Source organism: Mustela putorius, unplaced genomic scaffold, assembly GCF_011764305.1.
Source record: "Mustela putorius furo isolate JIRA1106 unplaced genomic scaffold, ASM1176430v1.1 tig00000281_pilon_pilon_pilon, whole genome shotgun sequence".
NCBI lineage: Eukaryota > Metazoa > Chordata > Mammalia > Carnivora > Mustelidae > Mustela > Mustela putorius.
Genome location: NW_025421343.1, coordinates 24,947,067 through 24,969,353, shown reverse-complemented (window position 1 = coordinate 24,969,353; position 22,287 = coordinate 24,947,067).

Below are 22,287 nucleotides of genomic sequence, written 5' to 3'. Positions count from 1 at the left end.
AATCATGCATGTGGTGTGAGTTAGCACAAAGCCTCTAGCTCCTGAAACAGCATGTGAAGTGACCTTGTCACATAGCCATGTTCCATCCCTCTGGTCATACTAACTTCTTCAAAACTGGGCACAAGACATAGTCCTGGCCAATGAAGTTCAGATCCTATTCTGCCAGGTGTCAGGAGGGTTGAATAGCCTGGGCTTGCTGAGCTTATAACCAGGAGTCAAAGACCAAACCAAAGGTCTAGAGTTAGGGGAGGAGGACAGGGAGGAAGCCTATGGGGAAAAGAGCTTAGAAATAGCGCCTGCAGGGGCACCTGGTTGGCTCAACTGGTTAAGCATCTTGACTTCAGCTCAGGTCAGGATGTCCGGGCTGTGAGACAGAGCCCACACTGGGCTCCAGGCTGGGTGTGGAGCCTCCTTAGGATTCTCTCTCTCCCTCACCCCTCCTCCCTCTCAAGGAAAAAAAAAAAAAAAAGAAAGAAAAAAAGGAGTGCCTGCAGGAAAAACAAAGCAAGGGTGTTTATGGAACAAGTCTTTGGGGAATAGATGAAACACTCGTCTAAGCCAGAGACAAGTGGAAGCAAGAAGAGTACATGATACAATTCTTCTTAAAGAAGAACTTGGCAGGTGGCTAGTGTAATATGGCCCTTCTCTCCTTCTCCAGATTCATCACCCACCACTGCTCCTCTCTAGCTCCCGAACTCAAGACATTTTCAACCACTAGCAATTGCCCAAACAGGCTCGGTGGATTCTTTCCTTTGGGTCATTGCATATACCCATCCCAAACCAGAATCCCCTTCTCTGTCTTCACTCAACCTCATGACTCAGCCTTAGTGTCTCTCTGAAAGCCTTGAGAGGTCCCCTCTGTGCCTTGTGATCCATCACCATGAGATGGCCCGGACCTCTCTATGTGAATCCCTTGTCTTTCTCTTTGTCACTTGTCTATAATACAAGCTGCCTCAGTAAAGGACCTTACCTTATTCGCTTTAGTATCTCCAGTGCCCTGCAGGACGTCTGATCCATAATAAATACTTCTAAAACATGAATTGATAAGAAAGAATTGAACTGAATGAAGAAAGATTAAAGATGACCTGTAACAAAGCAGCCCTATAGATTCTGTACTTTCATCAACCCCAGCTAATAGACTAAAACAGAACATCATCACACTAAAAGCACCAATGAATATACTGAGCATTAACTATGGCCATGGGACCAGAAAGGAAATTTCTCTACCTTTTAATCTAATGCACTACCCAGCCCCAAAAGTAAAGCAGATGCTCCTCCAATTCCCCCATTATAGTCCACTCTGCAAAGAGTCTTCTCCCTGCCAGAACAAAGCACTCTCTGAGAGCCAATTCTCTTACAAATACGGCATGTGCTCAGCTGTCAAGATGCTTTTGTTCTCTGTCAGCCTCATCTCCTGTCTCCTCTGTAGTATAAACAACTATAAAATAATGACCAAATATCTCTGTATAAGTGTCTCTTCATTGTAAAGCACTGCATGTAGCGGAGTTTTTATCGAGTAGTTTTAGTTATTATGACTTGACATAAGAAAGTGACGATTCCTTCAGGTTCTTTGAAATTTTCCTAAATAAAAAAGCAAATTTTATTTTAGACTGAATAGTGCTCAGTATGGATTTTTTTTTTTTAATCTTACAGGGGAACCAAGGAGCTTGTTTCAAATATTTAAAATGCTAGCATGTAGCAGAGGAATTAAATTTAGCATGACTTCAGATGATAAAACTATAATATATGGGTAAAAATCAGCAGAAGACAGATTTTAGCTTAAAATAAGGAAGAACTATCTGTTCTGCTACTGACACTGTTAATAATTGAGGGGGCTGAGTCACAAACAGAAAATTCAGTAAGAGTCATAAAAAGAAATACTCTCATTAAATTTATGTTTTACAGATATTACTTCATTATGCCATGTTCATGGCATTTTGAAATATGTGATGAAGCCACAGGTCTCTCCTTTGTAGATGAAGAAATCAACAGACTTAAATGATTTACCCAAGGTCACACATATTGACTGATACGAGTTTGATGTTCTTTTTGTTATACAACATTTATTTATTGTCTTCAGAAATAATAAGCTTCCTGCAATTGCAGGTGATGTTACTTACTGTTTTTGATTCATAATCCTCTAGCCAAAACTTGGGTTTTTATATCTAAAAGTTCACCTGGGGCACCTGGGGGCTCAGTGGGTTAAGCATCTGACTTTAGCTCATGTCATGATCTCAGAGTCCTGGGATCGAGCCCCACATCAGGCTCTGAGCTCATGGGGGAGTCTGCTTCTCCTTCTCCATTCCCCCTTGCCCTTCCCCCTCATTCTTTGTTTTACTCTCAAATAAATAAAAAAATCTTCAAAAAAATGAAAATATAAAAATAAAAGTTTGCCAGGACGCCTGGGTGGCTCCATTGGTTAAGCCGCTGCCTTCAGCTCAGGTCATGATCCCAGGGTCCTGGGATCGAGTCCCGCATCCGGCTCCTTGATTGGCAGGGAGCCTCCTTCTCTCGTTGCCTCTGCCTGCCACTCTGCCTGCTTGGGTGTACTCTCTCTCTCTCTGACAAAAAATGAATAAATAAAATCCTTAATAAATAAATAAATAAATAAAAGTCTGCCAACTTGGAACATTTTAATAGGTAAGGCTTTTATAGTTCTGCAAATTCTTAAGCACAGCACTTTAATTAGTTTTAACTAATTTTGAATCAAATAAGCTTGATGCTAATGATTAGCCTACAAATTGCTAGATCATCTGTAACAAATGTTTAAAACTATTAAATGTCAACATGCCATTGCAAATCCAGCAGCAGTCAGGGAAATAAATGTCAAATTTTTCATTATATTTCTTCAGAGTTTCAATAGTAACTGCCACTGGTAGCCACAGTTAATAGTCCCATCTTTTTGTTAAGAAACAGGGCTTGCATTGAACCAAAAAGCAAACTGAGATAAAATTTTTCTTAACTCCTGAAAATATACAGGGAACTCCTTCTTCTATAGATAGGTTATAATTTCAAATTAAATTAGCATTACAAAACTATGGTGGTGTGAGGGGGAAGGACTAAGATCCACAAAGGGGCAAATGGGAGAAAATAAATAATCTAAATAAAATTAGAGGGGCATCTGGGTTGCTCAGTCAGTTAAGCACCCAACTCTTAATTTCTGCTCAGGTCATGATCTCAGGGCCATGGGATGGAGCCCCACTTCAGGCTCTACACTGAGAACTGGAACCTACTTGGGATTCTCTCTCAGGATGCCTGAGTGGTTCAGTCCATTGAGCGGCTGCCTCCAGATCAGGTCATGATCCCAGGGTCCTGGGATTGAGTCCCACATGGGACTCCTTGCTCAGCAGGGAGCCTGCTTCTCCCTCTGCCTCTGCCTGCCACTCTGTCTGCCTGTGCTCTCTCTCTCTGATAAATAAATAAATAAAACCTTTTTTTTTTTTTAAATAAAATCTTTAAAAAAAAAGAAAAGAAAAAAGATTCTCTCTCTCTCCGTTTCCCTCCGCCCCTCCCCCTCACCCACACCCACTCTCTCTCTAAAGAATGATAAACAGTAAAATTAGAAACAACCAATAAACAATAAATAAAACTTTTTATTCACTAATAACAAAAGAAATAAAAAATGAAATTATAGTGAAAAATGATTACTTTTACTTACCAAACTGAAGAAATGTTAAAATACAAAAGCGTTCAGTGCTGGTAATGATGCAAGAGCAGAAGTGCCATGTGGTAGGCAGCCTCAAAGATGGCTGCCATGATTCCCACCTCCTTGTAGTCTCACCTTGTGTAATCCCCATCGTCAAGTGTGGGCTTGATTTGATAACTCGGTTCTTACAAATAGAGTACAGGAAAAGTGTATCATTTCCAAGGTTAACTGTGCCTTCCATTCATATTGTTTGCTCTCTCTCAATCTGTCCCCTGTTTACTCAGAGAGAAGTCAGTTACCATGTTGTGAGCTGCCCTAAAGAGAGGCCAGTGGGGCAAGAAACTGATACCTCTGGCCAAAAGCCAGCAAAAACCTGAGGTGTGCCTATAGCCACATGAGTGACCTTGAAAGGAAGCACTCCCTCCTTTGAGCCCTGAGATAAAAGCAGCAGTGATCAACACCTTGACTGTAGCCCTATGAGAGACGCTAACCCAGTAAAACCAGATAAACCATGCTGGGATATCAGACCCTCAGAAATTGGGAGATAATAGATGCTTGTTCTTTTCAGCTGCTAAACTGTGAGGTGATTTTTTATACAACAATAAATAACCAATACAAACTCTAATACACATTAAGATTCTAGAAAGTTAGTATGACAATATGTATCAAGAGCCTGGTAGAAATTTTATCCATTTCTACCCAATAATTGCACAACTAATATTCTTTATAAACAAATTAACTGGTAGCTGGTAAAATATTACCTTTTACAAGAAAATCTAAACATTGTTTTTGAGAGTAAATCTTAAAACTATTATTTAATAATGCTTAAAATTTCAAAATAAGCCAAATTCCACCAAAATACTAGAAAATACACAAAAATGCCAGTAAGATTTTTTTAAGGAGACACTTCAGAAGGAAAGTAATAAGATAGCACTAGTCCTATCCTAATATTAAAACATATTTTAGGGACGCCTGGGTGGCTCAGTTGGTTGGATGACTGCCTTCGGCTCAGGTCATGATCCCAGAGTCCCGGGATCAAGTCCCACATCAGGCTCCCAGCTCCATGGGGAGTCTGTTTCGCTCTCTGACCTTCTCCTCACTCATGCTCTCTCTCACTGTCTCTCTCTCAAATAAAGAAATAAAATCTTTTAAAAAAATAAAAAATTAAAAAATAAAACATATTTTAAAGCTATAATAGCTAAAACAGCAAGATACTGGCACATAAGTAAGTGGATAAGTGGAGTAGAACAGACAAAATAGGTATAGAAATTGAATGTGTGTTAAAAATATTCAAAATAAGGAAGAGAAGATAGAGAATTTAATATGTAGTCAAACAGGTAGTCATCTGGGGGAGGAAAAGCACTTTAATCAATGGCCCCAATCTTTTTTTTTTTAAGATTTTATTTGTTTATTTGACAGATAGAGATCACAAGTAGGCAGAGAGGCAGGCAGAGAGAAGAGAGAGAGTAAAAGCAGGCTCCCTGCTGAGCACAGAGCCCGATGTAGGGCTCCATCCCAGGACTCCAGGATCATGACCCAAGCCAAAGGCAGAGGCTTTAACCCACTGAGCCTCCCACAGGCGCCCCCAATGCCCCCAATCTTAACTAAAGTTGAAATGGAACAAAAAGTGAAGCATAAAAACACGAATCACAAATCATAGTTTTTATATATAATCTTAAAGCGAAGAAGTTATGTCTACAGAAAATACAAAGTCTAAAATGCACACAAGAAAATACTGATAGGGGTGCCTGGATAGCACAGTTGGCTGGGAATCCAACTCTTGATTTCGGCTCAGGTGGTGATCTCAAGGTGATGAGAAAGAGTCCCACATGGGCTCTGTGCTCAGGGCAGAGTCTGCTTGGACTCTCTGCCTGTCCCTCTGTTCCTTTCTCTCTCTCTCTCTCTTTCCCTCTATCTCTAAAAAGTAAATAAATCTTAAAAAAAAGAGAGAGAGAGAACACTAAAAAATTTGAAGACATGAGAACATTAAAAAAGTAGCTGCATGGGAGAAAAAAGGTCACAAGCAAGCACTTTAAATTCAAAGATCCCATAAAATTAAATTTTAAGAAGACAATACAGGAAATAGTAAATATAGGAAAACAGCTAAATGATAGGTATGTAGAGTGAATATAGAGAAAAGGAAATTAAAATAGCTCTTAAACAAAGGAAAAGATGCTCAAACTCTTTCATAATGAGAAATGCAAATTAAATGAGACAACAAGATCATCCATCAGAATGACAAGGTCCAAAGTGTTGCCCAGTTTGTATGTGTCGGACAGCAGGCACTGTCGAACACGGTGATGGAAGCATTCATTGCTATAGCCTCTCTGGAGAGCAATTTGCTATGTGCATCAAACTTCACAGCCTGCTAGAACTCTACCTTGCAGAGAGACTCACATTTGGATAAAATTATATAGATTCAGGGATGTTCACTGTCACATTTTTAAAAACCAAACATGTAAGACAACTCAAATAGACATCAATAGGAGACTAGTTAAATCAATTCAGGGACTTTAACACAATGGAATAGTGTTCAGGTCTGAAAAGAATGAAGCAGCCCAAGATGACTGCTAGACTGGTAAATTTAAAAAGATAGAGTGAATATGTTCTCATTTTGTTAAAGAACAACAAAAGGAGAGTATATATTCTATGCACATAACAGCACAGAATTTATCAGTAATTGCAAATATGTTTATGTGTAGACCCATATGTATACGCACACAAACATACATAGTGATTTTCTCTAGATGGTAAGATTGCAAATGGTTTTGTTTTCTTTTTTTATTATTTTTTCTTAATAAACCTTTTTGAGGGGCACCTGGGTGGCTCAGTGGGTTGGGCCGCTGCCTTCGGCTCAGGTCATGATCTCAGGGTCCTGGGATCGAGTCCCGCATTGGGCTCTCTGCTCGGCGGGGAGCCTGCTTCCCCCTCTTTCTCTCTCTCTCTCTCTCTGCCTGCCTCTCTGACTACTTGTGATCTCTCTCTGTCAAATAAATAAATAAATAAATCTTTAATAAATAAATAAATAAACCTTTTTGACATTTTCTAAAATAACCACACAGAATAGTCACAGCTAAAGAAAAAAGACTTTCAAAACATGCCATGTATATATGAAAACTATTAATGGTAAACATTATGTTCAATACTGATTAAAGGAGGGAGGAGGAAAGTCTCTGATATTTTTTTAAAGGTTGTCAGAGCTGAGCATTTTCCTCATGTAGTCATGAAAGATGAACATTATATTGACTTTCACATATGTCACATAAAATTGATAAGGACAGAGTAATGGAAGAAAAGGTATAATCAATCTTTAGGTGCAACAGTTTGCTTTTCTGTTAAGTGTCTTTTCCAAAAGCAATTACTAAGAAAGAAGTGAAACCTGAACCAAAAGGTAAACAAACAAAGTCAACACAGGCTTTCAAACACCTTTGTCAGTTGAAGTTAGACTGGGCCAGGAATCGTCTCTAACTTGGAAAACAGGATGCATTGTGGGAGCGATGTATTTTGTAGTTTGGGGAAGAGCCCAAAAACATGCAAAAAATCCTTGCTGACTAATTTCAAGCTGCCAGGAATGGGAAGGACCTATTGACCCAACTATAAAATGAAAAGATTCTGCAGATCTATGGAGCTCCTGAAATACACACAGAATCCCAGAAAGACCTTCCAGTTTGGTATCACGCAATGGCAAGCACTACGGTCTGAATGTCTGTGGGTTCCCCCGAAATTCGTATGTTGACATTCTCACCTCCAAAGGTGACAGCATTAGGAGGTAGGGGTCTTGGGGACATGATTAGGTCAGGAGGGTGGAGCCCTCCTGAGCAGGATTAGTACTTAAAACAATAACGACAATCAATGATAACAAATACCACCTCACAGAGCTCCCTAGCCCCTTTCACCAGATGAGGACAGAAGTTTGTAGAGATCAAAGAGAGCCCGCACCTGACCATGCTGGCACCCTGATCTTGGAATTCTAGCCTCCAGGACTCTGAGCAATAAATTTCTGCTATTTAAATGCCACCCGGTTTGTGGTCTTTTGTTATGGCTGCCCAAATGGCCCAAGACAGGAAGTTAGTCTTTCTCTTCCAGATCCCATCTGCCATTTTAAGGCTTACTTGTGAGGCTGGGCTCAGGAAGGAAGGTATGGCACAAAGGAAAAAAATATTTTTTAATGGGTGGATTTCTAATTTTACTGATGCCTGGGGAGAAGGGAGAGAGCATCAGGAAGAAACAGTGTACGAGATGCATGACATCTGGCACCGTGAGGGTGGGGTTCTAGGGAAAAAAAAAAAGGAAATCATTGGACACTGAGGAGAGGGGTTGCCCCAGATTGTGTCTGGGACTCTGAGAAATAACTATTTCCCGGGATCACCCCAGCCCACATGCGTACTCACAGACACTGGCAAGTGTCGGGGTGCTCAGTTTTTGTTAAGCAGGTAGAAGGTCAGAGCCCCGCCTTCTTGAGGGAGAAGAGGATTCCAATGTCATACCCCAGATCTACTGAATCAGAATATTCAGGGTGAGGTCTAGCAACCTATATATTTTTTTAAGCTCCGCAGCTGTTCCGAATTATCAAGACCACTGGCCACCATTTAAGAAAGACTTTTGCGGGCGCCTGGGTGGCTCAGTGGGTTAAGCCGCTGCCTTCGGCTCAGGTCATGATCTCAGGGTCCTGGGACTGAGTCCCACATCGGGCTCTTTGCTCAGCAGGGAGCCTGCTTCCCTTCCTCTCTCTCTGCCTGCCTCTCGGCCTACTTGTGATCTCTCTCTCTCTCTCTCTGTCAAATAAATAAATAAATAAATCTTTAAAAAAAAAAAAAAAGAAAGAAAGACTTTTGCATCCTATTTTATCTTACTTGAATGACACCTGTATTAGATATCTCTTTCTTTCCTGGTCTTAACATTGAAATCTTTCAGACAGCCCAAAGCATGGAGAATCGTCTGAAATCTTCACCCACCTACATTATTTAAATAGTTCCTAAGCAATTAAATCATTATTATTGAAATATAAATTTCAGTAATATATCACTTGATTAAGTGTCCAAAACAGAATGTGTGATAAATCAATATTTGTAAGCCCTCTTTCTGTCAACTACAATTTTTGAGCACTATGGGCAAATCAGTGTATAATTTGATTTTGAGTCACCAAGGAAATAGAATAACAGAATCTCATAAATGGAAAGTCATTCAGTACACCATCTCCTCTAATGCCTGAATCCCTACTAAAGCACCCCTGACAGGTGATTTTATAGCCTGGCATATCCAGAAAACAAGAATTTATTAGTTAATGCAGAAAGAACAAAATATAAACCTGTGTATGAAAACCAAAATTATAAACACGTATGTGAAAGCAATCTCAGTCTCCCAGAAAATTACAAGGATGGGTATTTGCTCATGTTTTCTTGATGTTAATTTGACACAGAAATATGAGCTTGGCCCGAACGAAAGAGCTGCCTCAAAGCAGCTTCCTTGAAAACACTGCCCTTTGTCCTGAGGCAGAAATAGCAGAATCACTACAAAATTCACAGATTTAGAACTGCAAACAGTTCTAACGTTGGCAGTGCTTAGCTAAGAGGTCACATTCTTATTCCACTACACATCCCTTTGAAATAGAGATGGGGGGGCGGGTGCTGGGGGAGGGTCTACATTGGTCATGATAACAATTTAGCAGATTAAACTAAACCTGACTCTTGCAGGAGGAAAGGCGGCCACGGCCCTCCTGGATAGGACAGGTCAGGCTGGACTAAAGCACGTGCATATGTACTTCCTCGCTGTCATCCCAGCGATCACATACTCTCAGGAGCTACTGAATTTTGTTTCCTAAGCTCCAAATATCGAAAGGGGCCAAGACGGAAGCCAAGTGCGCTCAGGGGAGAGGCTGTCGACTTACAACTCTGCCACTTGCGCCACTTCTATGCAATCTAGGGAAAGAGCACAAAGAAAATAATAATAATAATAATAATAATAATAATAATAATAAACCCTAAGGCCAGGTTTTCATATGTAAGGTCTCACCATATGCACATGGCCTTTCCCCTTTCCTCACCGCAAGTCTGGCACTGGGAAAATTACTTAACCTCTCTCTGCCTCAGCTTCCTCCTATAGGAAACTGTGATCTTCCAAACATACGATCACAGTGTTTCTTCCCCATGGCTTAAAAAAAAGACTTTTTCAAAGATTTTATTTATTTTAGAGAGAGCATGCACGTGGGTGAGAGCAGGAGTGGGGTTAGGGTTGGGGGGAGAAGCAGGCTCTCTGATGAGAGAGCCCGATGTGGGGGCTCTATCCTGGGACTCTGGTATCATGACGTGAGCCAGAGGCCAAAGGCAGATGCCTAACCACTTAATTGAGGGAGCCACCCAGGCACCCCCACCTCCCTTCTGGTTCAATTTTTAAAGTCTCCACACGAACAACAGACCAGAGTTCAAAATCCGTTTCCCTTCAGGCCTTCCCCGGTTCATTCTCCCACAGCCCTACCCATCAGCCTTCGGCAGTGTCTTGAGGTTCCCCCCACGTGAAGCAAAGGTGTGGACCTTCACTCAGGTCTCTTGGCCCACCTCAAATCCACTCCCGTCTCCAAGCACACCTTATTTCTGCCTTCTGAAGTCCTGGAGAGTCTTAGAATCCAGCAGAAGTTCCACATTATCTGAGCTTTTTCAACCTCATAGCGCTCCCCTGGCCCCTTATGAGGGAAAGCCCGGTACTGCTGTAGAGATTCCCCCCGGGTCGGGAGTTGATCCTCCTCCCAGTGAAGGGTTTACTGCTTGCGTTATGGCATCTGCCTTTGGGACTAGCGTTGCCAAATAAAATATAGGATGCCTAGCTAAATTAGAATTTCAGATAAACAACAAATAACTTTTTTACTATAAACACGTCCCATGCCATATTTCAAGCTCATCAGGGTGGAAGACGGCCGCTGCAGCTGTGCCACTTACCCGTCTCCCACGAGGTCCCAGGGCAGCCCAGGAAGAGTTTCCATGCAGTATTCAGAACATACACTAAAAAAGCACTGTTTATCTGAAATTCAAATTAACGAGGTATCCTATATTTTTCTTCACTAAATCTAGCAGCCTTTTTGGGACACTTCTATCACTTCGAATGCTCAACACAATACTCCAGGAGAGTGAATTTAACTGCATATGCTAATTAGCTGAGCCACTGTAATTGAAACAAACCTTAAGGTGGCTCTTATAGAACACATCTCTGGGGCGCCTGGGTGGCTCAGTGGGTTAAGCCGCTGCCTTTGGCTCGGGTCATGATCTCAGGGTCCTAGGATTGAGTCCCGCATCGGGCTCTCTGCTTCCTCCTCTCTCTCTGCCTGCCTCTCTGCCTACTTGTGATCTCTCTCTGTCAAATAAATAAATAAAATATTTTAAAAATAAATAAATTAATTAATTTTTTAAAAAAAAGAACACATCTCTGGCATGTGGCCCCTGGTTCCCCCCTTGTTCCAAAGGACCAACCCTTGATCCACCTGACCTCTCCTCTGGGTTAGCAGGATAATCAGGAATCCAGCTCCACTGGCTTAGTTCCAAACAGTTGTTTGGGGCAACGAGGAAGGTAGAGGGCTGGGCCAGCAAGTCCCAGGCCCCAGGCAAGCAGGCTCTACAAGCCCCCACCCAACCATCAGATGTAGGTCTTAAGAGAAAGGTCTGTTGCGGAGAGGATGTGTGACGGAGAGAATCCCACAGAGTAGCTCCAGCCAGACTCCTAACAGGGAGACTGTCCAAGATACTGAGTCCATTTGGACAAAATTCCTCCCTCGAGTTCACTAAAGTCAATCTTTTATACACTCACCATGACTTGTCTCTGCGCCCTTCGTCACACTGCTGTATGCTAGCTTTCTCCTGAGAAAGTGAAATGGCTGTCTTTCCAAATTCATGGCCCACCAGAGACAGGGTAGGAAAAGAGAGCCATGATCCTTAAAGAATGATACCATATCCCAAGGTGGTCCTCTGTTAAACAGGCTGAAAGTTCACTGCAGCAGACACAGGGAGCCACCTTCTAGTCAGAAGGTCTGCGTTAAGTTGTAGGGAGTGATGAGAGGTCACCAAGGGAGGTCACAAAAGGAAAAGGCTGCCACACAGGTGCTTTTTAGGATTGCATCACCTTTCCCTATAAGATTCCTGAAATCCTTCCAGAGCATATCATGGTAGCTTCACCCTCAGTGGCAACCTAACTACTCTGTCACCAAATATTTTATCTCAGCTTCCACCACATACACCAGAACCGTTGGCAAAGAGCCAACAGACCACAGACCAACATGGCCGCCTGACGGACTGACCCTCTACAGTTGGTTGTATTCAAATTCCAGCCCAGCCACTTCTCCACCGTGTGCCAGTAATAAGGTTACTTAAGTTCTCTGCAGTCAGCTTCAAAATATACAAAAACAGGAGTGCTGCCCATTGAATAAAATAATATTAAGGGGATTAAAATAGATAATAAGAATTCAATACATGTTGGTAACCCCCACCTTCTACAACAACTTGTGGAGATGGGGGAATCCATCTTTAACTTTGAAAGACTCTACATATAGACATTGAATAAATGACAGAGTTTCTTATAGAAAAGTAGAAGTGAAAGAAGAGTTAGAAAATCTAAGGAGCATGTATAAATCAGCAGATTCAGAAGGCACGCAAGGTAGAATATTAATAGAACTGACAGACACACCTCCAGGGTCCTTTCTCATTTTGGCTCAAAGACTGGTGTGAAAGCTAAATGACTAGCTGGGTGCCAAGGAAATGGTGTTAAATCTTTGTATCTTAATAAAGATCTGGGAGCAAGAGTTATCAGCAAGTTAGTGAGATTTTCCTGATATTACTAATCTGAGGGATGTTGCAAATAACAGTAAGCAAAGATAAAATAATACGAAAACATCAAATAAGTTTGGAAACACAAGCAAGCTGTAGCTATATAAAACTCAACGTGAAAAATGCTAACTCATTCAACAGAGAAGCTTGTGATGCCCAAGGGACCAGAGGACATAGGGAACTAATAATGAAAAAAGACACTGAGAGGCAAACAAGAATAGCAAATTAGAAAGAAGTTTCTATTATGAGCTCTGCCAGGGAGGAGAATAAACACCACTGTTTGAGTACATGTACAAAATTCTTTTTCCACTGAGGAAAAAAAAAAAGAAAAATAACTGCATGCATCTACTGAGATTGCTCTGAGCATGAAGTACCAAGTTTAGGGATCCGGAAGGTTACAGAATTATGTCTAAAGTGAGGGAAAAGAGTGACAAGGAATAAAAAATGCTATAATAAGGGAAATGATAGTTCCCAGGAAGATAAACAAGGGCAGCTGAGTGGTTCCTAAAAAATGAGAAGCACATGAAATTAGTCCATAAATATGTGAGAACGAAATGTAATGGGAGATGGCATTTTGTCCGAAGAGAAATTAAGAAAGAGGAGGAATTTTCAAAAGAGAAATGAAGTGTAATAACTTGGTAAACCCACAAAGAGTGAAGCCATGAATCTAGTGCTGCCCAAGAAACAAGGGCAAGGCCATGTCTCCAGGCTTCTAAACCAGCTGGGCTCGGATGCCAGAGAGCATCCTTCCTCCTGAGATATGGTCTTGCTGGTGCAATGGACCAAATGACCTATCAAGCCCTTCCTGAGAAAAGGTTTATGATAGGAAGAAACATATGTCCTGCTCTCAGAGGGAACATCTCTCAAATAAGAATAAAGCAAAAATCCTGGCTCCCTACAGTTATTACGTGTCCCAAGAACCAGTTGCAGCAGCGACCCAAATCCCAAGGCAAATTCAGCTTAATTTGTGACACTGCCATTAGCAAAGAGGACATGTGGCTTCCACACACTTTTTCTACTTAGAAAGTTTCTGACAAAGGTCAAACGATGTAGCAGAGTCAACGATGTGTTCCAGAACTCCAGAATAAAGAAGAGTTACAGTACTAAAAAAAAATGAATTAAGTGCTAACTATTATAATGTCAAAAGCGACAGAATTATAAAAGTTATATCTGGGAGTCTTGGGGTATAAGGAGAAAAGGGCAAGGACAGCATTAAGTCTGAGAAGGAAGAAGGAGACAGTTTCTTTCCGTGGTTAGGCAGGGCCGACTGCAACAGAGAGAGCTCAGTAAGTAGCAGGGAAGGTAGAAAGGCAAAGGGGTTGGAAGGAAGGAAACAGGGATGGAAAGAGGGAAGAAAAAAAGACCCATACCAGGATTCTCTCTATGCCACTAACTGGGAGCTCCCAAAGGGTGTGCAGTCAGTGGGACCCAGGGGGGTCCCCTGGTGTTGTGACCCAGAAGACCCAAAGCTATTTAGACTGTCTGTAGCAGAAGAGTATATTGTAAGGAGACTACAGTTCTCTCCACTGGGGGAAATGGCCTCATGAATTTTACAGTAGAATCACGTACTCTGTTAAATAACTATTCACATTTTAAGAAACCATTCTTGACTTGCAATGGAGCCCTGGTAGAGACTATCTTTTTTTTTTTTTAAAGATTTTATTTATTTATCAGAGAGAGGGAGAGGGGGAGAGAGAGCGAGCACAGGCAGACAGAATGGCAGGCAGAGGCAGAGGGAGAAGCAGGCTCCCCGCCGAGCAAGGAGCCCGATGTGGGACTCGATCCCAGGACGCTGGGATCATGACCTGAGCCGAGGGCAGCTGCTTAACCAACTGAGCCACCCAGGTGTCCGAAGACTATCTTATAATGGAAAACCAGGAGACATGCGAACTATCTGTTCTTTGATTTTTAACAACCCACAAATGTACGTAAGTCCAGCGGCACCCAGTTATCAGGTGGACATGGTGTCCATGAGATCAGGCTTAGCACGTCCTAAACGCCTAAGCAGGCGGCTCACTTTGCTGCTTTAGCTGCTCCTGAAGACTATGTAACCACCTTTCCGTGAGCCTACTTTTAAAGTTCAGGAAAACATGCTCTATGATCACTTAACCAAGAAGGCATTTAAGCCTGACCTAGAGACACTTCTGTCCATACCGCTGGCACCAGAAGCAGACTATAGCACAGAGTAGGTCTTCGAGTAGCTCTTGCTGCGGGTTACTTTGCCTAGAAGCAGACAAGACCTAAGGTGAGAATATATAAATTCTGAGTTTTATGAATTCTAAATTCATCATGTCCTGATGGTCATGGACAGTGTTTAGTGGTTGATCGAGACTGTCAGGAACTTGAAAGGATGAAGTTCCTTGGGAAATTCAGGAAAAGGGGATTCAGGAAAGAGCTCTCTATGTATAGAGACTATCAGAACGGACCCACAGTGCAAGGATATTTTTGTCCCATATAAATAATGACCAAAGAACCTCCAGAGGCAAAGAGGCTTTCTTCAACAGCTATTGTGTTAGCTTCCTTCCTTCACCAACCCATGCTTACTCTCTGAGTTCATGAAAAGATGGCTGTGGAGGCAGGCATGGAAGTTAAGTGTGGGTTCAAAAATACAGACTCCTTCTATCCTCTACAATAAGGAGAAGAGAGCAGAGGGAAATGGGGTGTGAGATGAGTTTAGGGAGTCAGAGATCAGGTGATAGCAAACCTTGCTGCCCATATTAAGGATATTGGTCTTCATCTAAAAAGACCATTTTAGATGAAGTGGGAGGCCATCTAAGTGGGCAGTATTTAAAATGATGGAAGAGAAGAGGATACATAACATGCTTGGGGAATAAAAATGTTTTGGAGTACAGCTGAAGTAAATACATGGAGGGCAGTTAGGCGCTCTAGGAGCCCAGACAAGAACTGATGAAGCCTGGACTCAGGTGCTGCATTAAAGAGATGAGTAAGAGGATGGACCAGAGCAGTACTTGTCAGTTACCATCTTCAGAGTTTCTGACTGCTCAGGTGTGGAAACTGACGGAAGGTGTGGAAACAGATGAATGCAGGAGCATTACCTTGCATCATAACAGATGAACGCAGGAGCCCATTACCAAGACAGGAAAACAACGGAAAGGGACCCAAAAGGAAGGAAACTGTCTATTGAATAAAAATCACGGTTATTTCTTCTAATATACCTACCCTCCCGCCCACCAATCAACCAAATCAAAAGATGAAATCAACTTTATTTTCAGGGATCAAAACAAAGGGTCTGTCTCTGCCTTCAAAAATATCTGTCCATTGCTGCTCTCTGATGCCTAATCTATTCTTAAAAAATAAAAAGTAAGCCTTAGTTGCCATACTCCACAATTAGAAATAAATGGCATTATACTACTTACTACTTTTCTAGGGCTGCCACAACAAATTACCAGAAACCAAGAGGCTTAAAACAAGACCAATTTATTCCCTCTCAGTTCCGAAGACTAAAAGTCCAAAATCAGTGTCATTAGGGCCGTGCTTCCAATGAAGGTTCCTGGGAAAAATCCCTCCTTGAGCCTTTCAAGCTCTTTTGGTTCCTGGCATTCATTGGCTATGGTACCACAAGTCTCTGCTTCCTTCTTCACAGGACCTCCTTCTCCTTGTGTTCTTTCTGTGTCCTCTCCTTTTGTGTTCCTATAAGGACACTGTCATTAGGTTCAGGGCCCACCCTAAAACTCAGATGATCTCATTTTGAGACCCTTAATTACCTGTGTAAAATCCTTATTTCCAAATCATACCACATTCACAAGTTCCAGGGGTTAGGACTTAGACCCATTTTTTTTAGGGCCACTAGTCAACCTACTATAGGAGTAAAATGTAAACAGATTGTTTAGATACACTCTGCTTAGGCATACTTAGATGTGTTTCAGCTAAAACAGCATTCTCCAGAGTATGTTAGACAAATTTAAGTTCCCAGAGATGCTCAAAAATAAATTTCTACCACGATCAAATAAGTTTGGGAAGCAGAGCATGCTATATACCCTTCTTATCCTAATCGATTTACATTTACCCAATAAAGTTTCTGAGAAGTCCATTTAAGTGTTCCATCCCCCATTTTTCCAAATTAATCTGACCTGCAACTTTTTCCTTTTGGTTATAAAGCACTCACTGACATCTAAGAAAACTGTAGTCCCTGAGGCATATTCACAGAAATGCTGAGTTAAAATATAATAAATCAATAACCAATGAGGATAAATGGTTTGGATTTCAAGGCTCTCCTCAACTTCAATGAGGAAGAAGAAGAAATGAAAGGAGGTCCTGCCCATGGGGGGAAGAGGAGGGAATAACCTGGGAATTCAGGCAGGGGGTACGCTGGAGCCAGTGGGCACGCTGGAGCCAGCGGGCTTTTGCTGGGGCAAATGCAGAAAGACGAGGCTGGATATTCAAAGGAATTTCTGCTCAAAGAATTCTTTCTCTACTTTAAACTATGAGGAAACAACACAAGCTGCAAAAGAGAGGTTTCTGGTGGATTGCTTGGATTTTTCATTGTGGGTGTGTTGGGTCGGTTTTCCTCAGTCAAATAAAAGCGCGTACAGCAACTTTGTGATTTATAGTTGTTTTTGTTTTGTATTTTCTCAAACATGATGATTTCCTTGTAAAAGGTCATGTTTCCCATGGGCTTTATTAATTGAAGTGCCATTGTAACTACATTTCTGTCATTCTGAATTCTTCCTGTGCTGGCAGCTAAAAGCTGTAGACTTTCTCCACTTTTCAATTTTCAAAACACATGTAACAAAGTGATGGCTCGGTCCCTGAGAATCTTGATTTTTCACTGGAACAGGAGCTATAAAAGCTGTACGTCCTTCACTTTTGGCCAACATGGCTGGGTAAGCCCCAGTTTCCTGGAGATCTGGTAATTCCCAGTAGTTAAGATCCCACGGTGGGGGGCAGGGTTTCAGAGAAACCCCAGACCTCTTATGCATCATGAGTTCCTCCCAGAATCCCACACCACCTGCAGCATTGTACACCGCCCCCTCCTGTGGCATTCTTTGTAGCTTATCTCTCAGCCTCTGGTACCATGTCTTCCTTGGTCACACCAAAACCGGAGCTTACCTTCCTCTTTCTGGGAAGATAAATGTGTACTCTTGGCTCCTCATCCACAGGGACCCTATTACTTCCCCTCAAATAGATCAGCAGACTGAAACAGCTGCCGGGGGCAGAGGTAGGGGGCCCCCTCCACCATTCTTTATTCATCTCTAGATTTTTTTTTTTTTTAATTTTTTTTTACTCATCTCTAGATTTTAGCTGGAGCTGTGGCTCACAAAGGTTTGTGGCAGCTTGGAAACACTATGCCAGAGTTTCCTGAAATGGAAATCCTATGCCATTAGGGAAACACAAGATCATTTTATCCGATAAGAGAACATACATTGTTTATGGGTTAGGAATTAATGCTAACGTCCATCAGGAGGAAAAAACGTAGCACACAAAATCTGTGATTCCTTAACTGCGCTTGCTTAGAATCAGCCTAATTTTTTAATACATTTTGCTGAATCTAAAGTTTCATTTAAAAAACAGCATTAATCTAGGGCATCTGTGTGGCTCAGTGGGTTAAGCCTCTGCCTTCAGCACAGGTCATGATCCCGGAGTCCTGGGATGGAAACCCACATCGGGCTCTCTGCTCAGCGGGGAGCCTGCTTTCCTGTCTCTTTCTGCCTGTCTCTCTGCCTACTTGTTATCTCTGTCTGTCAAATAAATAAAATCTTAAAAAATAAATAAATAAAATAAAAATAAAAAACAGCATTAATCATATCATGGGGACCTCTCATATATGCGAGAGGTTTTACCTGAGATTCAGGAAGCAACACTACCTTGCAGATGGGCACCACCACAGAATCTTAAATGGAGAGACTTCAGCGGCAGCCTGGAAAGCAAGAGTCCTTTTACCAAACTTGCCCTGACAAATGGATTCTGCCCTGAGTTCAATCTCTGTCAGTGTAGGAAAAGTTCTAGGGGAGACAATTTTCCATCACAGACAAGTTCTTACTGAAGGAGGATAGAGCAGCATCTTTCTTTCTTAGGAAACAAAAACAAAAAAACAATTAAGAAACCAAATTGCCCTAGAGCAGGAGCTAAGAGACAAATACCAGGTCTTAGAGAAAATCAGGTTTCATTTCTCTTAAGCTGTAACTTAAGAGAGTAACAATAACAACCCAATGATTCTAATGCAAAAGGCATTGGCTTCTGGTTCTTGAACAAAACAGTGCTTGTCCCTTCCTCTACTCCATATTTCTTTTTCCTGAATCCAGCACACCCCCCTATTTTACATATGTGCTTTGAGAGCTCCAGCTCAGATCCGCCAAGGAAAAGCCAGAGTCATTGATTCCCTGGATTATCCCCACAGGTCCCACAAGGACCAGGCTCTTGCCAAATTTAGGTCTTCCCATCCCCATATCCATGTGAGCATTTAAAAAACAAACAAACGGGCTCCCGGGTTGCTCAGTGGTTAAGCCTCTGCCTTCGGCTTGGGTCATGATCCCAGGATCCTGCGATCCAGCCTGGCGTTGGTCTCTCTGCTCAGAGGGGAGCCTGCTTCCTCCTCTCTCTCTCTGCCTGCCTCTCCGCCTACCTGTGATTTCTGTCTGTCAAGTAAATAAATAAAATCTTTTTAAAAAATTAAATAAATAAACAAAAAACAAACAAACAAACAAAATGATTACTCATGTATACCCACTAGGAAACTCTTGATGGATCTTTGTCATCCAAAGAACAAAGTTATTATTTATTCACTGAATATTTTTTGAGTGAGACCCATATGCCAGATACTGTTAAGAAGCATCCCCCTTGCGTAGAAGTACCGGCACAGGGTAGGCGTCTGTTGCAGAATGGCTTGGAATTGGTTAGAACCTGCTGCCTTAGAGACCTCAGGCACATGCTTAAGAATGTTCTTCTCATCCCTTCTTTGTGAACGTCCATGCAATTCTCAAGAACAGTGTATATCAGGGTGCCTGGGTGGCTCAGTGGGTTAAAGCCTCTGCTTTCAGCTCAGGTCATGATCCCAGGGTCCTGGAATTGAGCCCTGCATTGGGCTCACTGCTTAGCGGGAAGCCTGCTTCCCTTCCTCTCTGCTCGCCTCTCTGCCTACTTGTGATCTCTGTCAAATAAATAAATAAAATCTTAAAAAAAAAAAAAAGTTTATCTTCCGCAACCGTATGTGAGCTTCTCAAAGGTAAGAACTTCACGTTTCTCATTTGTGTATCCCCAGTGCCCAGCACATCATAAGCATGAATTTATCACCTGAGTATGTTAATTGCCAAAATATAAGGCAATTCAACATGCAAATTAATTAATTAATTAATCATTGTTTTAGGTTACTCTTGTTATATGAGAAGAACCACAGCCATTTATTATTATCTTTTTCCTTTATAGCCATCTTTTTTAATAATCATATTTTAGATGTGCCCAGTTAAAGTAAGAAAAGAGCAAGGGACTGAGCTCAGAATAAACTGAAGAATGGCATCAAGAGAGAAGATGTATGTTGGGAAAAAGCAAATTGTTTCAATGACAAAGAATTATTAAACATTTACACAAGGGATCAAAGAAACATCTTCCTAAGGACACAGAAGTTCACCATTCAGACACTCATTCAAATATTAAATGATGCTTTATAGAATGTTCACTAATTATAATTCCTTTAATATTGTATTCATTGGAATAATCAGGGACTTCCAATTCATTCCTCATTAACTCATTTAACGTCTCACAATGACCTATTCTGGGTCCTCCTCTAAACACTGGAAACAGAGGTGACTCTCACAGACAAGTTTCCAACTCCTTGGCATTTACACCATCCCATGAGTAGTTGGGAGACAAACATCTCAACTCGGACAAACATCTAAAACTAGAAAGAAGGAGGGAAGAAAGGAAAGGAAAATACGCAAGGACCATAGTGCTACACAGAGATTTAACACAGAAAAGGGGAAAAGGAGAGATCAGGGGCTATTTTAGACAGATCATCAAGGAAGGTCTCTCCAAGGTCTACTGAACAACAGGGAGCCAGCCAGCTGTGATCATGGATGAAAGCATTCCAGGCAGAGAGAATATCTAGTATAAGACTGTAAATCGTAAAATGAAAAAAAAAATTTTTTTTAAAGATTTTATTTAATTATTTGACAGACAGAGATCACAAGGAGGCAAGAGGCAGGCAGAGAGAGAGAGGAGGAAGCAGACTCCCTGCTGAGCAGAAAGAACCGATGCGGGGCTTGATCCCAGGACCCTGGGACCATGACCTGAGCCGAAGGCAGAGGATTTAACCCACTGGGCCACCCAGGTGCCCCCCCAAAATGAAAATTAAAAACATAATTTAACAAGACATACCGTAGAGAAACACATAAAAAGCTCCTTGAACTTCTGATGACTACGAATTCAGACTTCGGTTTGAAGACCAGAATAATACTCTCATCACTAAGTGGCATGAAAACTTAAACTGAAATAAATAAATAAATAAATAAATTCTGGAAGAGAACTCTTAAGACCAAAAAAAGTATAAAGAATCTAATTGTTTGTTCAGTTAATGTAATCTAGTTTGGCCAAAATATGTTATCTTGAAAAGTAAATCATAATTTCAACTTTTTTCATTTCCCCACTTTGTTGTCAATCTTCACATTTTTTTGGAAAAAAAGAAAAAAGTTGTAACTTCCCTTTGGACTGACTACCAGCAGGATCCAGAAATTCAATTTCTGAAATGCAAACAATTAGAAATTTTAGCCAAGTATGCAGAGTGCTGGGCTTTCTTTATGGATGAGGACATCTGGTGAACTTACAGTATCTCATCAATCATCACGACCTCTACTGGGTTACAAAAATCATGATATTTAAAGTTTCCAACTCCATAAACAAACAATCAGAGACAATGAGCGGTTAAATAAAATGGTTAACTTACAATCACTGATTAAGGCACTGGCAATACTTACCAAAACCAAGGGGGAAAATAATATTGCACCACAAGGAAATCGATGACCTGAATCATGTTAACAAACAAACAAACAAAAACAAAAACAAAAACAAAAAACAACTTAACCATCACACTTGAATTAGAAAATGACAAAACCTACATAAGGTCAGCATAAAAATAAAAATTTTAAGTAAATATACTCAGTAACATAAATGAATTTTGAAAACTTTATGTTGAACAAAAGAAGCCAGAGCCCCAGTATAATACTGATTTATCAGTTCAGGAATAGCCCATGCTCATTTATGGCAATAGAAATCAGCAGAATAATTATCCCTTGCTGGGGGATAGGGGTAGTGTTGATAAGAAAAATTCACAAGAAACTTTCTGAGGTAATGGAAAGTTCTATAAATTGGCCTGTGGAGTGCTTATATGGCTGTATGCAAAGGTAAAGTTTCATTAGATTCAAGATATGTGCCTGCACATTGATAAATATCAACTTAAGAAAATAATAATTAAATAATAGCAATAAATTAGAAAACAAAAAAGTAGAACTGTTAAATATAAAACCTAGTCTCTTAGGAGGGTGAATAAATACAGGAGGCAAAACCACTACACTACCAAAGATTTTGGAAAGGGAGAAAACACAGAAACACAAATGTAAGAATATGAAAAGGAAAATATAATAAATATAAGCTAAAATAATTTTAAAAGAATAGTTTGTACATTTTTTGTAAAAATGTTAAAACCCTCAAAAAACAGAAAAATAAAACCAAAACATGGAAAAATTCCAAAGTTTTCATGGAAAAATGTCCAGAGTTTTCTAATTCTCACAAAAACATTAAGTTCAGGCAAGTTTATGAGTGAAACATTTCAAACTTTCAGGCTGGGATAATTATTGTGTTATTTACACTCATTTTTACTAAAAA